The sequence below is a fragment of the Hippoglossus stenolepis genome, chromosome 2 (genome assembly GCF_022539355.2).
Source record: "Hippoglossus stenolepis isolate QCI-W04-F060 chromosome 2, HSTE1.2, whole genome shotgun sequence".
Lineage (NCBI taxonomy): Eukaryota > Metazoa > Chordata > Actinopteri > Pleuronectiformes > Pleuronectidae > Hippoglossus > Hippoglossus stenolepis.
This window is the reverse complement of record NC_061484.1, coordinates 28,047,362-28,062,224: the sequence shown is the minus strand read 5'-3', so window position 1 is coordinate 28,062,224 and position 14,863 is coordinate 28,047,362. Positions and strand designations below refer to the sequence as shown.

At 41.6% G+C, this 14,863-nt stretch overlaps 1 protein-coding gene and 1 long non-coding RNA gene across 2 annotated transcripts in view; both read right to left on the bottom strand.

The window, feature by feature from the left end:
* Positions 1-14,863, bottom strand: part of LOC124852592 (B-cell receptor CD22-like) — a 483,032-nt gene that overhangs the window by 66,365 nt on the left and 401,804 nt on the right. The gene's annotated exons all lie outside the window — the stretch shown is intronic.
* On the bottom strand, positions 2,819-4,510 carry LOC124852643. Its single transcript, XR_007033062.1, has 4 exons — positions 4,450-4,510; positions 3,969-4,029; positions 2,951-3,126; positions 2,819-2,861 (listed from the first exon to the last, which is right to left on the bottom strand). It is a non-coding gene; the product is annotated as an uncharacterized LOC124852643 (long non-coding RNA).

Sequence of the window (14,863 nt, the reverse complement as noted above, 5' to 3'; positions counted from 1 at the left end):
AACGCTGCCATCTTTCACATTTGGAACCACAGTCTGCACAGTAGTGATCTGGAGATGGAGCTACGTATCAAGGTCCCGCCTATACATGAGCTCGACTAATCCTGAGTCAGCTTCAGCTGTCAATCAAGTAGTTTAATCTAATTTTCATTTCATCAAACAACTAATTAAAACCAAACTTATGAGAAACATGAACAATAGAGTGTGATAAGAACGACCTAAAAATGACAGAAACCATCTTTGAGAAAAATGTATTTGACTTTTTAGATTGGTTCATGTTCCATCCATCAACATGGAGGAGGCAGATGTATGTTCTATACTGCAGCCACACCAGGGCGATCACAATGCTTTTAAGCCACTTGGGACAGTCATGTCTTCCATCTTATTTACACAAGCAGAATAATAGTACTAGTGCACACACTAGTTTGTCAGTACTGACAGTAGTATCCCAAGAGTTCAATGCTCCATGCAGACAAAAGTATTTAGAAGACACATGAAGTTATGGTACAATGCATTATCTCAAATACTCCAGCAGATGGTGCTGTTAGTGAAATACTGTAGATTAAACTCACACATTGACGGAGAGCGGAAATCCTCGTGTCCTTTAACAGCACAGGAAACTCTGTCTGCAGAATTAAAATCATCTGAATAAGATGCTCCTTCCTTCATCTTCTGTTGATTCTTGTACCAGACGTAGTTCAGATGATCAGGAAGACGACAACTGCTCTGACACCTGAGCTCTGCCCGGTTATAATAGTAATACTGCACTGATGTGCTCACCTGCACATGCAAATCTGTGTGTGAGAACAAGGAATTCATTTTAGTCCAAACTGACAACACACACATGCATATAAAAGTGCAATGGGTGACACACTAAGTGAACCAAAACAAGATGTAGGAAATAAAATGAATGAATGTTCAGGTCTAAATGTTACCTGTGACAGACAGAGTGACTCCAGCTGAACCAGTTAAACTCCCAGTAGGTTGGTTTGTTGTGAACCTGAACTTGTACACAGCTGAGTCTTTCTCTGTCAGGTTAGAGATCTCAGAGTGCACTTGTTGTTTCCACAGAGATACTCCACACGACCTGAATACTCCGGATCAGTCCTTAGATCAACGTGAATCCCATTACTCTCTTCTTGAATGAACCAGGAAAGTTTCCTGAACTGTAGTATCATGGTTATTAAATGTGGATGGGTATGTGTAGGTACAGTTAATGTCCACTGGTTGATCCTCTGACGGCACAGATCTCAGTAGAAGTGTAACTCACACCCCAGCCATTCTCACACTGTACCACTGCAACACAGAGAATCAGATTCATAACGACACCAGAGAACACTTAGTTTACTTTTACTTTCTGTAGAAAAGAAACACATTTCCATGAGCAGCATTCCATAGCATTTCAACTGATGACTTCCACACACTGGATGACAATTCGCACTCCAGAGAGGAGAGGAACCAGTCATCATGATAATAATAATAATAACACACACACACACACACACACACACACACACAATAACGTTTCAGACTCAGACGACAGAAACTTCTAATCTGCATCACTTTACAGGTGGTGATCTGAAAATGAATGAATGGTTCATTTATATTTTTACTTTTTCTCAAACTCACTTCAGGTGAATCAGAAGTCCGAGTGTAAAATAGAGTGAAACATGAATGTAGACGACAGTACTCTGTCACAGTGAGAAGAAGGACAACAAATCCACTCGCTGCTGCAGTTACACTCATAGTAGCTGCCTCGTCTGTGACTTCAAACAATAAAAACGTCCACAGATAAATAATGTGCACAAGATGAAACTCAGTCACATCACAGACACACGTCTACCCACAACACAGAAGAGTCTGAGAATAAAGACAGATTCTGTAAGAGAAAGATAAATTTAAACTGATAAAGACTCCCCTTCCTTCCTTTCCACTGACATGTCGCTGGAGTCCGATGGTGGAAGATTAAACCTAAACAAGGAAGTAACTGTGTTTTGTACAAACTGTGAATTCTTCATTTTACAGAGTGTGAGAAACGACTTAGTGGCTGGTTCCCACCAAACCTGAATCATCCTCAACTAAAGCTGTAAGCAGCGTTGAACAGGCCTGCCCTCGATCCAGCCAGTTGACGCAGAGGTTTACTTTTCTCAACCGTCCGACACTGCACGATTGAGAAAGATGCTAATTCTCGCGTGGCGGTGCAGCTGACATGGAAGAGGCCGGGTTTATGACAAATACTGCAGCCAGCCACCAGGGGGTGACAGACATCATTTGGCTTCACTTTGGGGGTAGCTGTCATGTTGTCCATCTTTATATTCGACAAGACCTATATATTTGTTGATTTGTGTACTTACATTATCCAAAATATTGTTGTTGAAACCCCCCTCCAGAAAATGAATATTGGTCACTCACATTGATTGATATAAAATCTTTTAGCTGTTCTAATATTAGTTACAACTAATTACAATTTATAATATTTGGAAGTTAATCTTATTGTTATTTGTAACATTTTGACAGTAACATACATTACGGTTAGCGTTAGCCTAACCTGAGGCTAACTCTACACCTGGTTGAGCCTGGGAAATATTTTCAATTATGGGAGAAGAAGAACAACTTTCTTACTTTTACCTTTCGTGGCTTCCAAAGTGAGAAGTGAGAGAATTTGTAATCTGGGTTAACCAACCCATCAAGAAAGAAAACAAACCTTTACAAACACTGCACATGTCTATATGTTTTATTTCTTCTGGCTCCGTGATGCTGTAAAATCCACATATAAACAACAGATTCATGTTGTGTTTCTTCAGTGTTTGGTGACTGTGCTGTACACTGCAGATGAATCGTCCCCCTCTTCTTCACGTCTTGTTCTGTGAAGGGCAGAATAAACCACTCACACCCACAGTTTTTAACCTCAATAAGTGTACTGCTGAAAATGTTCACGTGTGGAGCTGCTCACCTTGTTGCACTGTCAAATCGAACAGCACTGTATTCAGCCTCCTCCTCATCTTCCTCAGTTTCTCTCTGGGGTTGAACTCAACCTATGGCATCTGCCCGGTTCTGGGTGAAGTAGACGCTGGCGTAGTGGACGTCATCGTGCGGCTCTGCTGGTCGTGTGTGTGCCGCAGCTGAAATCTGGTGGTACAGTAAAATACTAGCTGGGATCAGGCTGGAATCTGTGTCTTACTCTTTAACTTTGTTGGGTACTGAGAGTTTCTCTTTGTTGTGGGCCTGATCCTACTCTGCTGAATCAAACTGTGATGGCAGCAGTGATCTTGGAGCTTTCTGTTTTTCCCTGCTGGTCACCAGCTCATCTTCTTAACAGATGAACCCGGTGTCACCACCATGAAACATTCACTTTACATTTTACTCCCTAACTAGAATTACTGCCCTTCGGTTGTGCGCCTCCTCCAACCAGTGCAGTTTCAATATTCATACATTTATTTCTTTCCTCATATGAGACCATCGTGACAAAATCCAATCTGTTCATCTTTAAGTCAAAGTTTCAAGAAATTCCTTAAAGGCAGATTTGAGATATCATGTTCAAAAGGCCCAGAACATGTTGGTGTGGCCACTGTGGCCTTGACCTTTGACCAATCAGGTCATTCCTGAGTGTCAGTGAACATTTGTGCCAAATTTGAAATGATTCTCTCAATCTGTTCATGAGGCTAAAAATGGTTCAGGGAGGTCACAGTCACCTTGACCTTTGACCTCCACAGTCGCCATCAGACAGACGGACAACCTGTAAACATAACGCCTCCGGCCATTGGCTGTCGCCGGCACAGAGGCATAAGAGATCCAGTCAGTTTCTCCCTTATGGAGTTTAAGCTTTTTGTTAGAGTAAAGGAATATGACCTCCCAAGACATTCATGGTCTGACCCTTCTCATCAAATCACAATGATGCAGAACGCCACCGGTTAATGAGGCAGCCTTGAAGAGTGGAGATCAAGTGCTTTGAAATGAAACTATTCATTTACCTGCGCTCTGTCTTCTGGTCTCTCACCGCACTCACGCTGTTGTGTGAAGGACTTGTTTCTTCTAGATGGGAGGAAAGAAATAAACAGTTGGATGAACTAGAAAACTCCTCCAGAGACATTTTGAATGTGTGCCGAGTGCTTGACTGCTGGTTTGAGAGACTGTTTCAGTTTGAGAGAGAGAGAGTCAACCCCTAACCCACCTGCTAATCCTAACCAAGTGATGGACATTTGTACCAAATTTGAAGAAACTCCCTCAAAGGGATCTTGAGATATTGCGTTCACAAGAATCAGACAACGAGACGACCTGAAAACAAGATGCCTGAGGTCACTGGGTGTCACCGGCACTGAGGCATAACAATATCTAGAAACTCAGAATAACATCACCTCTACGCAGAGCAGAGACTAAAGTGACATCTTCACAATAACTGTTTCATACAAACACGATATAACACAAAGTGCTTTCCTGTAAATGTAGATGTACCTGACACAGAAAGAAGGAAGATGACAAAGCAACTCGCTGCTTCTCTCAAACCCATCGTTGCTTCACACGTCTCTGTGGTGCAGCCACATCAGCAGCTAGATTCCACCCTTGAGAAACGATGTTTGTCAGCCAGTCACGATGACAGATAGAAATCATAGATCAGTTACAACATTGGCTTCCTTCCTCTTTACATTATTACATTATATGCAGGAACGGACAAACACCAGTAAATCCTCTTGTTAAAATGAAGAAATGTTCTTTTTTTGCAAATGCAAATAACAGTGAGAGTAGTTTTGCAGCCTGACAGTGAATCTAACACTTTCTTTACTTTCTTGAGACTGGACTTAAAAAATCATGTTGAATTATTCTTTCTTTTAACCTCATGTTAGAAGTCAGTTCCTGTTTATTTACACCTCCAGTCCATATGAAGACTGGGTCATAACAATACATTGTAAAAGGTCATAATTATGCAAACTTACATTACTTTAGTGTTCTTTACTCATTTCTCACAAGGATTCAACTCATGTGAGTCAAACTTGTTTTGTCTGATACACGTGTAAAACTGTTCCCTTGTGTAGACTGGACTTCATGAGCTCATGCACAGGTGCACGTGAGCAGCAGAGCGACACAGGAACCATCGACTGTTGGGTTAGATGGGCGGAGCCTCCCACTGTGCTCTGGTTGTGCGTGTATTGGAAAAATTAACTAAGTGTGGTTGAAAACTATTTTGTAGTTGAGTGTAAGTTTTTGCAGACCTGTCTAAAGACTTTATGACCTGAGCTGTTTTATGGTCTGAACTGTTTATGACCTGAAAACTGCCAGACCCTTTAGCCACTTATTTACTCTCCAAAGAACAGAATGTATGTCTGCTTATGTCCTTAGGAAACACATGTAAATCAGTTGTTTGTGTTTAGATTCCTCTCTCTCCTGCGCCTACAGAACCAGTCTGGATTGGTTCAGAGAGACAGCCTTAGTCCTCCTATATAAGATCCTTGTATTGGACTGTTCTCCATCTTCACTCTGAGATCCTTGTGACTCTGTGTTGATCCTTTCTGCAGAAAGCCCCTATTAAAATACACGTAGATAACTTTGGTGTTTCCAGCCTCTTGTATTTCCAGATTTCCATCACAATTTGGTGTCAGAAGTGGGATCGCACGACTGGACGCATCTGGACTCGGTGTCTCTGGTTGAGTGATCTTCTTGGGAAAAAAGTTTCCAACCTTAACCTCCCCATTAGGACGGGTGAGATGCAGGGACCGAGACCCGAGCCCGGATCGTCTCAGCGCTGCGATCTATCTGGTGAGAATCTGAGATTTCAAGTGTATTTTTACCAGCAAACATAGTCTTACGGAGAAGTTGGTCTAAGGGGATAAGATCTCCAGACGGGTGAAAGCCCCGTACATTTTTAACCAAGGGTTTAGAATAAACCTGGAAGGTAGACTGACGAGGTACCTTAAAAAGAGTTTGTTAAATAACACAACCACAGAGAGGACATAATACTGAGTTGTATTTGCATTGTGTGAAACAAGTCTAGAAAAACTTCTTTAAGGCACTATGATTCATGTTGGTCAGGCAGGATATTTGAAAGTGTATTAAAAAAGAAAAAAAAAAAGAAAAAAAAGAGATGAATTAAGAAATTAACAGTAACTAAGTAATTATAAGAGGAAATTACTGTTGATTATATTAGATAGGAGGTATTACATTATTTTGAGGATGTTTATATTGCTAAGTTTCCTATTTGCTCCTTACGATAGCGTTTTGGAGATTGATTGAATACTAAATAAAAATAAAAAAAATTCTTTACATAGGTAAATGAAAAATTTGAAAATTTGGATAATGGAACTGATCTGAGTAATCCTAATATGAACGTCATGCGAAGGAACTATGGTGACACAGCATTAAGTCTGATACAAGTGTGAATGAAAGAATGTGGGTTTCCAACTGGGGGGAGTTTTAGTATAAGGCAGCTAAAACAGCTGAGACTGAAGCTAGAGGAGAAAGAAAAAATAAGTCAGGCCAGAAAAGTAAATCTTACATTTCAGGCAGATAGGAAGGTATGTGGAATGTGGTTAGAAGAATTGCATTATAGGGACAGAAAACAAACACTGGCAGGGACAGATAACACCTCACAAATGTCTCAGTGTCTCAAAATGCAGGTTTCCGACCTCGACTCTTCCCCGCCGAGAAGACGACAACCAGAACAACACCAAGCTCCACCAGAAGCGAATGTTCCGCAGGCAGGAGCCCAGGCTCCACAACCTTTTCCACCTGATAAAGTTCCAGACCCACAACTGCTCTCTTCACCTCGCACCAGACAAGCGGGCAATATGGACTGGGACAGGATCCAGCCCAAATCGCGACGGTTGAAGTGACCTGATGTTGCCAGCCTGTTAAAACGTACAGGCATCAAGTGGGACTCAGGAAGAACTTAATAAAAACACATGCCGTTGATGCGAAGAAGTTAATTAAAGATGAAGAAAAGAAGAAGAAAAGAGAGACTGATCTGCATAAAGCTTCACTGACAATGTTCAGAGGTACATCGCGGATGCAAAAGAAGAGGATTTCAAGGAAGAAGGGGAGACGGCAAATGGAATGATGATTGGGACATTTGTTTTCACTGTGGAGAGAAGGGACATTGGGCAAGAAATTGTCCGAAGAAACGGCAACAACCTGCCAAGGCTGATTGAACCGAGGCGGGGATGGAGGAGAGGGAGGAACCAGCAACTTTGAACAGAGAACGAGACCGTGAGGAACACCTCAAACATCAAGAGGGTGAATGCACCACACCAACACAAACACTTATCACAGAAGTAAAGATTTTTTTAGAGAAGAAAGACAAACTACTATTAGGAACATATGTTAAATATCAATGAGATGTATATGCTAATATGCCAACGCACACACTCACAGTGCTAGGGAATGAGATTATATTCCTTTTAGATTTAGGAGCAACACATTCAGTCATCAAGAGTGATATGTTTGACACACCTCCGAAAATGAGCGAATGAGTTGTTAGATCTGTGTTGGATTTAGGAAACACCGTGGTTGAAAAATTCACGACTCCCTTAATATGAGGTGATATTATAATATAATATAATATGAGGCATCACTGAAAAATCCAAGTGTTCATTTTTGCTATCCTCATGTTGTCCAATTAATTTGATGGGAAGAGATGTAATGTGTCTTTTGGATATTTTTATCGTTTCCACCGCATCAGGAGTCATAGTGGTCCGAACGGCTGATCTGGATCCACCACAGATTTACACATGCATTAAGTATAATGCTGATTCACTGCTATATGCGTATGAATGGAAGCTCTGTTCATCTGTTGTCACATCAATCAACACAGATCTAGTGGATAAGGCACATTCAGTCACACTAAGAACAGACATCCAGAAGATTTACACTGCACTGCACTCAAACACAAAGGGAAAGATTCAGGATTTGAAAAAAGATGGTTTAGAGAAAGTTGTGAAGAAAGTTGTGTGAAAGAGAATTTAACGCTAAGTTGCATGTTCTGGAATGAACATAGATGTGCTGTTTCTGTAATTTTACTCAAACCAGAAAATAAGTCACCCTCTCAGTTCCTTCACAGATATTCAGAGGATGCTTTCCTTTTTTGACGTCCCTGGTTCACACTCACATGTCTTGCTGTCAAAACACAAAAATGATGAATGGCAAGACTTGGGACCGTGGATAAAAAATGAGTCAATGCTGACATTTGGGAAAAGACATCAGATCCTGTGGTTCAGTATATTCCATTTTTGAAAGTGTTTAGAAAATGATTTACATCTGTTGTTCACAGATTCAGGACTGTTTAACTGGTACCAGACACACACACAGACGCCCAATATGCACATGTATATTTACATTATACAAACAACATTTTAAGGGCTCAGAGGTAATCATGATGTGGGTTTAATTTAAAACATGGAACCTATGGTTATCACACCATAATCTGACAATGTCCACTGAAACAGAAAGCCATCGATGGTATTACACCAGTTTTCAACTCTCTATTGAGGGCAGGTGTAATTGTTCCTTGCAAGGATTCACTAGTGCACACTTCGATTTTTCCGGGGAAGAATATTTTTGATAAAACACAACCTGATGATTTGCGATTCATCCAAGATTTGTAAGTTGTCAACGCCGCAGTACAACAATGCGCTCTGTCTGTTCCAAATCCTTATACAATCCTTTCCCAACTTCCGCCAGATAGTAAATGGTTCTCTGTTGTTGATCTGGCAAATGCATTTTTCAGCGTTCGAATTGATAAAGACACCCAATACTGGTTTGCATTTGAGTTCAACAGAGAAAGTTATACATTCACACGCCTGTGTCAGGGCTATTGTGAATCACCGACCATTTACAACCAGGCACTAAAAGAAAGCTTAAGATCATTAGAGATAACACCAGGAAGTGCACTTTTACGATATGTTGACGATTTAATGATTTGTGCTCCAACTAAAGAACAATGTGAAAATGATACTGTGGCTCTCTTAAAACATTTAGCTGCAGAAGGCCACAAAGCGAGCCTTAAAAAATTGCAGTTTGTAAAAGAACAAGTTTCATTTTTAGGGCATGTGATCACAGCAGAGGGCAAATCCCTCTCCCCTAAGAGAGTATTAGCAATTCAAAATATTCCAAAACCTGTCACAAAGAAACAAGTGATGTCATTCCTGGGAATGTGCTCTTATTGCAGATCATTTATTCCTAACTATGCTGTCCTCGAGGAGCCCTCAGCTAATCCTTACAGGCAAGGCCTACAAGCATATAGTAAGGTGACATGGACTGATGACGCAGAGAAAGCTTTCACTGACTTGAAACTGACCTTACAAACGACCCCGACCTTAGGACTACTGAACCCTGTCCCACCTTTCACACAGGCAGTTGACGAGAAGGGGGGCTACATGACATCAGTGCTACTCCCAGACCATGGGGGCAAACAGAGACCTGTGGCATTTTTCTCAGCAAAACTTGATCCTGTTGCTGCAGGACCTCCTTACTTGTCTTAGAGCTGTAGCAGCTTCAGATAAGACTGTCATGGTATCCAAGGATTTAGTAGGATACTCCCCACTCACCCTGCTGATCCCAAATGCTGTGTCTATGATGCTATCTATAACATGCTATTCTGTTGGGAATGCTTAACATCACTGTGAAAAGATGTAATGTTCTAAACCCAGCTACTCTTCTTCGAATCAGAAGGAGATGGTGAACAACACAACTGTGTAGTAACAATAACCGAAGTTTGTTTCCCCAGACCAGACTTACAGGAAACACCGTTGCAGAATCCAGACTTTGAACTGTTCGTGGATGGATCAGCATCTCGCAATTCAGACACTGGAGCAAATCAAGTTGGTTTCTCTGTGGTAACAGCACATGATACATTGATTGCACGACCACTCCCTGCTTCTCTGTCTGCACAAGCAGCAGAGCTCACTGCTCTCATGGAAGCATGCAAATTGACTGAAGGGAAAAGGGTCAATATCTACATAGACAGTAGATATGCATGTGGTGTAGTACATCATTTTGCACGATTTGGAAACAGAGACAAACCAATTGTATATCATGCTCTAGTGTCTCTGATGCTTGATGCTGTCCTCCTCCCCAAACAGGTTGCAGTATGTAAATGTGATGCTCACACTTTTAATAATGACCCAGTATCACAGGGTAATGCCGGAGCGGGTGCAACAGCAAGAGCAACTGCTCGCCAGCCACTACCTGCTTCACACATTCTTTCAGGTCGACTCAACCACCCCCACGGCTCACTTACAGGAACTCCAACTTACAGGACCGTACCAGAACCTGCTAACAACACACACAGCAGACGAGGTTGCTGAAATGACAACGTGGATTCCAGGCACTGCAAGAGAGTTCCAGGACCAGACCATCCACCCACTGTACACACAGTGAATACAGCCAGGCCTGTGTGGCCTTAGAGGAACTGTACTTTTCCTCCCATCAAGAACTGTATTAGTTGTTTTCCCAATCATCTGAATATTGGGCCAGCTCCTCAGTCAGGTCTTTATGACTCCTTGCTTCCTTCTACAACCTTTTATGACCCCATTCAACGCGAGGGTGACACAGGATTGTAAATCTACATGTCAGGATGCCTGTGTCCACAGCAACAGCAGTTTGCTTTCTTCTACAGTGCTGATGATGATGCATTTTGAATCCTTGTGAATTGATGTATTTGATTTTTTACAGTAGTTCTCTTATGTCGTCATAAATGACAAAAAGGAGGGACATGTATTGGAAAAATTAACTAAGTGTGGTTGAAAACTATTTTGTAGTTGAGTGTAAGTTTTTGCAGACCTGTCTAAAGACTTTATGACCTGAGCTGTTTTATGGTCTGAACTGTTTATGACCTGAAAACTGCCAGACCCTTTAGCCACTTATTTACTCTCCAAAGAACAGAATGTATGTCTGCTTATGTCCTTAGGAAACACATGTAAATCAGTTGTTTGTGTTTAGATTCCTCTCTCTCCTGCGCCTACAGAACCAGTCTGGATTGGTTCAGAGAGACAGCCTTAGTCCTCCTATATAAGATCCTTGTATTGGACTGTTCTCCATCTTCACTCTGAGATCCTTGTGACTCTGTGTTGATCCTTTCTGCAGAAAGCCCCTATTAAAATACACGTAGATAACTTTATTGTTTCCAGCCTCTTGTATTTCCAGATTTCCATCACATGCGTTAACCTGGAGTCGGAATAATCAGAAGAATTAGTTCCCGACTGTGAAATTCACATGAACTCCACCTCAGCTCTGGAACTGATTGTTCTGATTAGTCTGATACTACATTAAAGCACAAGCAGAACGTGGAGAGAGATCGTTTTTGTTTAAAAACGCAGTTATATGGTTGTAGCCAGAGTAAACACAACTATTCAGTTAAATCAGACGAGCTGGTTTTACTATGAGAGTTAACTTCACTTGCTGCTTTTAAGTTTGAACAATCTGCCAAAATTTTGTAAATGCAGTTTTTTTATTAAATTAATAAGTAAATATGAAGTAAACTTGGGTTAGGGTTAGTTTACTTACTTTTTTCAAGTTGGATCAACTTTGTGGTCTGGGTGTATTGTGAAAACTAAAAGTCAAAGTTTTCCACATCAACAATGTCCCATGGTGTTAAAACACTGTGTTACGTCGTAATCTGCGGGAGGAACTCTTCTGTCTGCAGGAGTGTGTGTGTGTGTGTGTGTGTGTGTGTGTGTGTGTGTGTGTGTGTGTGTGTGTGTGTGTGTGTGTGTGTGTGTGTGTGTGTGTGTGTGTGTGTGTGTGTGTGTCTCTGTGTGTGTGTCTGTGTGTTTGTTGGTCTCTGTCCCTCTTCACACAAACTGATAATCACATGTATTTAGTTATTAATCGATGATGTCGGATCATGACTCCGGATGGTTCTCTCACTTTAACCCTGATGTCCTGACTGTGTCACGTCACGTCTCGTGTTGTGTCGCAGGTTTAAACATGTGTCTCATAAACTCTAAAGCGAATCAAACCAACACAAAGTAAACGTCAGTCCTGTAGGTGTCCTGATAACTTGTGATCAGTGCTGGTGTTTAATGTTAAAGTGTAAAGTGAGCGCAGGTCAGAGGAGGAGTGAGGAGGAAGCAGACTCCGACAGAGACTCTGACACAGACCGGATCTTTAACGAGTGTCTGTCCTGGAGCAGCGCTGTTAGAATTATTCAGAGTCCGAGTCGCGATGCTTCTAAGAATGGAGAAATGTCCACAGCTCCAGTGCTCAGCTCTGTGCAGGAGACGTGGAGGGAGGGAGGGTACAGAGACTAGTCTAATCTCCCCACCTGATATTTAGAGTTTTTATTATATTTCAATATATTTGTTTGACAGGGAAGCTGTGCGCAAACAGGAATATAATATTCATGTATTTAAAAAAGGGCACTTTCTCTCGAGGAAGAAAAAGGGCAGTGGCTCAAGCCCCCTTTGGTGTCTATGTGTGCACATGCCAGCCTCCATCAATTCAATCTCCCTCAATTCAATCGAGCTGCACCAGAGTTCAATCACTCATAGAAACCAGTCCTCTAAATAATCCTGACTGTTTTCATCAGTCTCACAATTATAAAGAAAGTGATACAAACAGGCTCCTGGCTCCGCCCCTTTATCAGGATTCCTGCCCAAATTTGATGAGTTTGAGGAAAAATCAGTTTTTAGTTTTCTGGTGTAATTCTGCTGAAAAACAAACAAACAAATAGATAAGGAGTGAAAACAAAAGACCAAAAACATTTATTTAAGAAAGAATCATAAAATCACGATACATAATAATTCATTATCCATGTAATAACCACATTAATATCATGTATAAGACACGAGATGAGTCACGTGGTGTTACCACAGCCTCAAAGGCTCATCACCAAGACGTCCAACATAGTTCAGAGGGTAACAGCAAAAAAAAGTCAATTTATTGCAGAAAAGACAACAACTTCAACAACAGGCCGGCAAAATGGACAAAAGAAGGAAAACCCAACACACCAACCCACAAAGGGTCGTAGGACCTGAGAATCTTCCTTCAACCTAAACCAACATCAGAACTAAAGCTCACAGAAATAAAGCTGCGAAAACTGGACGACTGGACCCATCAGAAAAGAAAAAGAAAAGAAACAACACAACAATACTCTTGCTCTAAAGGTCATGCTGTACAAACTGCTGCTGCTGCAACCGGGGATGGAAAGAGAGATACTTCCTGTTTCCTCTCACATACTTTCATCAACCAATCACAGTGCACCTGAAGAGAAAAGAAAACAGGAAACCATGAGTAGAAAGGAAATGTGCGGGTGTTTTCCTCTTTATTAAAAGCGTGGTCTTTTAGTTTGAGAGCTGGACTTGCACGTTCAGATTTCGTGGTGTTTTACTCAAAACCCTGCGCTTGCACTCACACAGCTCCTGCTGGTGCTTAGATTTGCTCTGCTTGTGCTCAAACTCTGCGCTTGCACTCAGATATTTTGTTGCTTGGACAGATTTCCTGTATTTAATAACTACACACTATGGTTTCTGTAAAACTCGCTTGTACGGATGTACTCTGAAGTCGTCCATCTTGGTTGTGTTTGTCACAGTGGCTCTGACCTGAGGCTTCACACCAGGTCTTCCTGCTCCTCTGTGTCTTCTGTCTGTGCTGCAGACGTGCGTCATACTCAGGACAGTTGTGTGACTGATGGGGGAGAGATGAGAAAATATTAAGCCTCACTGGACTTTATTCATGAAACCTGCACATAATCACAGTTCATTCAAAATAGTTTGAACGTTGTTGCGCCCCCTGTCCATTCGTTTGTTTGTTCATCAGCAGGATTACACAAAAACTGCTAAACTGATTTCCACAAAACTTGGTGGAAGGATGGGACATGGGCCAAGAAAGAAGTGTCAACGCACCGTGACGTCTCCCATTGGTTTGTGAGCTGCCATTTTGAAGCCTCCATTTTTGACATGTTGTCCAGCGCCATCTTGGTTTTTTGAAACCAGAAGTAACCATATTTGGAGGAGAGGGGGTGGAGCCTGACTTAGGGCCCAAGGACACTGCCCACCCACCTAAACCTGCGACCTGCACCCAGTACTAGCTGTCAATCACATGGTATCCATGCCCCAATGCCTGCGGTGCTTTATGGTCTATTTGACTCTAAGTGGATCATTCACTTCACTTTCTAGACCCAGAGTCTACGTCCATTTTAATATACGGTCAATGGAAAGAACCTTTTACATTTTGGGGCAGATTCAGACAAAGTAGCTGATCCAAGAAATGTTTTATCTCTTTCTCTAACATAGTGAGATGAAAACAGTGATATGGAGTCATTCTTTTGGCCTCACTGTCTCTCACCTTCATCATCTCCACAGCTTCCTTCGCTTCTGATTTCAAGCTCAGAGTTTTCTTCATCCTGGATCGAAAACAACAACAAACACAACATTTGACAAAATGAACTTCATAACACTGAAACTAGTGTTTGAAGACATTTGAAGAAGACAGTAAAAGAGCAGAGGGTGAACTGATGGATTTGTATTGTTTTACCTCGTCCACAGAGTCCAGACAAGCACTGGAACCAGCATGACCACCAGAGTCAGCCTGATGATATTCATGATTATCACTGACTTCCCTAGACAACAGACAGGAGACATTAGCAGTGTGGTTAGACTGATGACTCAGTTTGCCAGGTGATGCTGTTGGTCAGTCAGTATTGTTCATGTGCAATATGATGGGCTTGATATACAGCTGTGACACATCTGGAAATCCTGAGTATTGATGGTTTAAGGTTCTGGTGCAATGAAAAGGAGGGGGGGGTGAAGGCTGTAAAAGTCAGAGTGCTAAAATCACCTGCTCAGCATCTGAAGGATAGTTTATATTAACACACAGGAGGAGAATACAATCAAAACACTGTCTGTATTTTTGTTAAAAGTTTAAATTTAAATTATTTCCG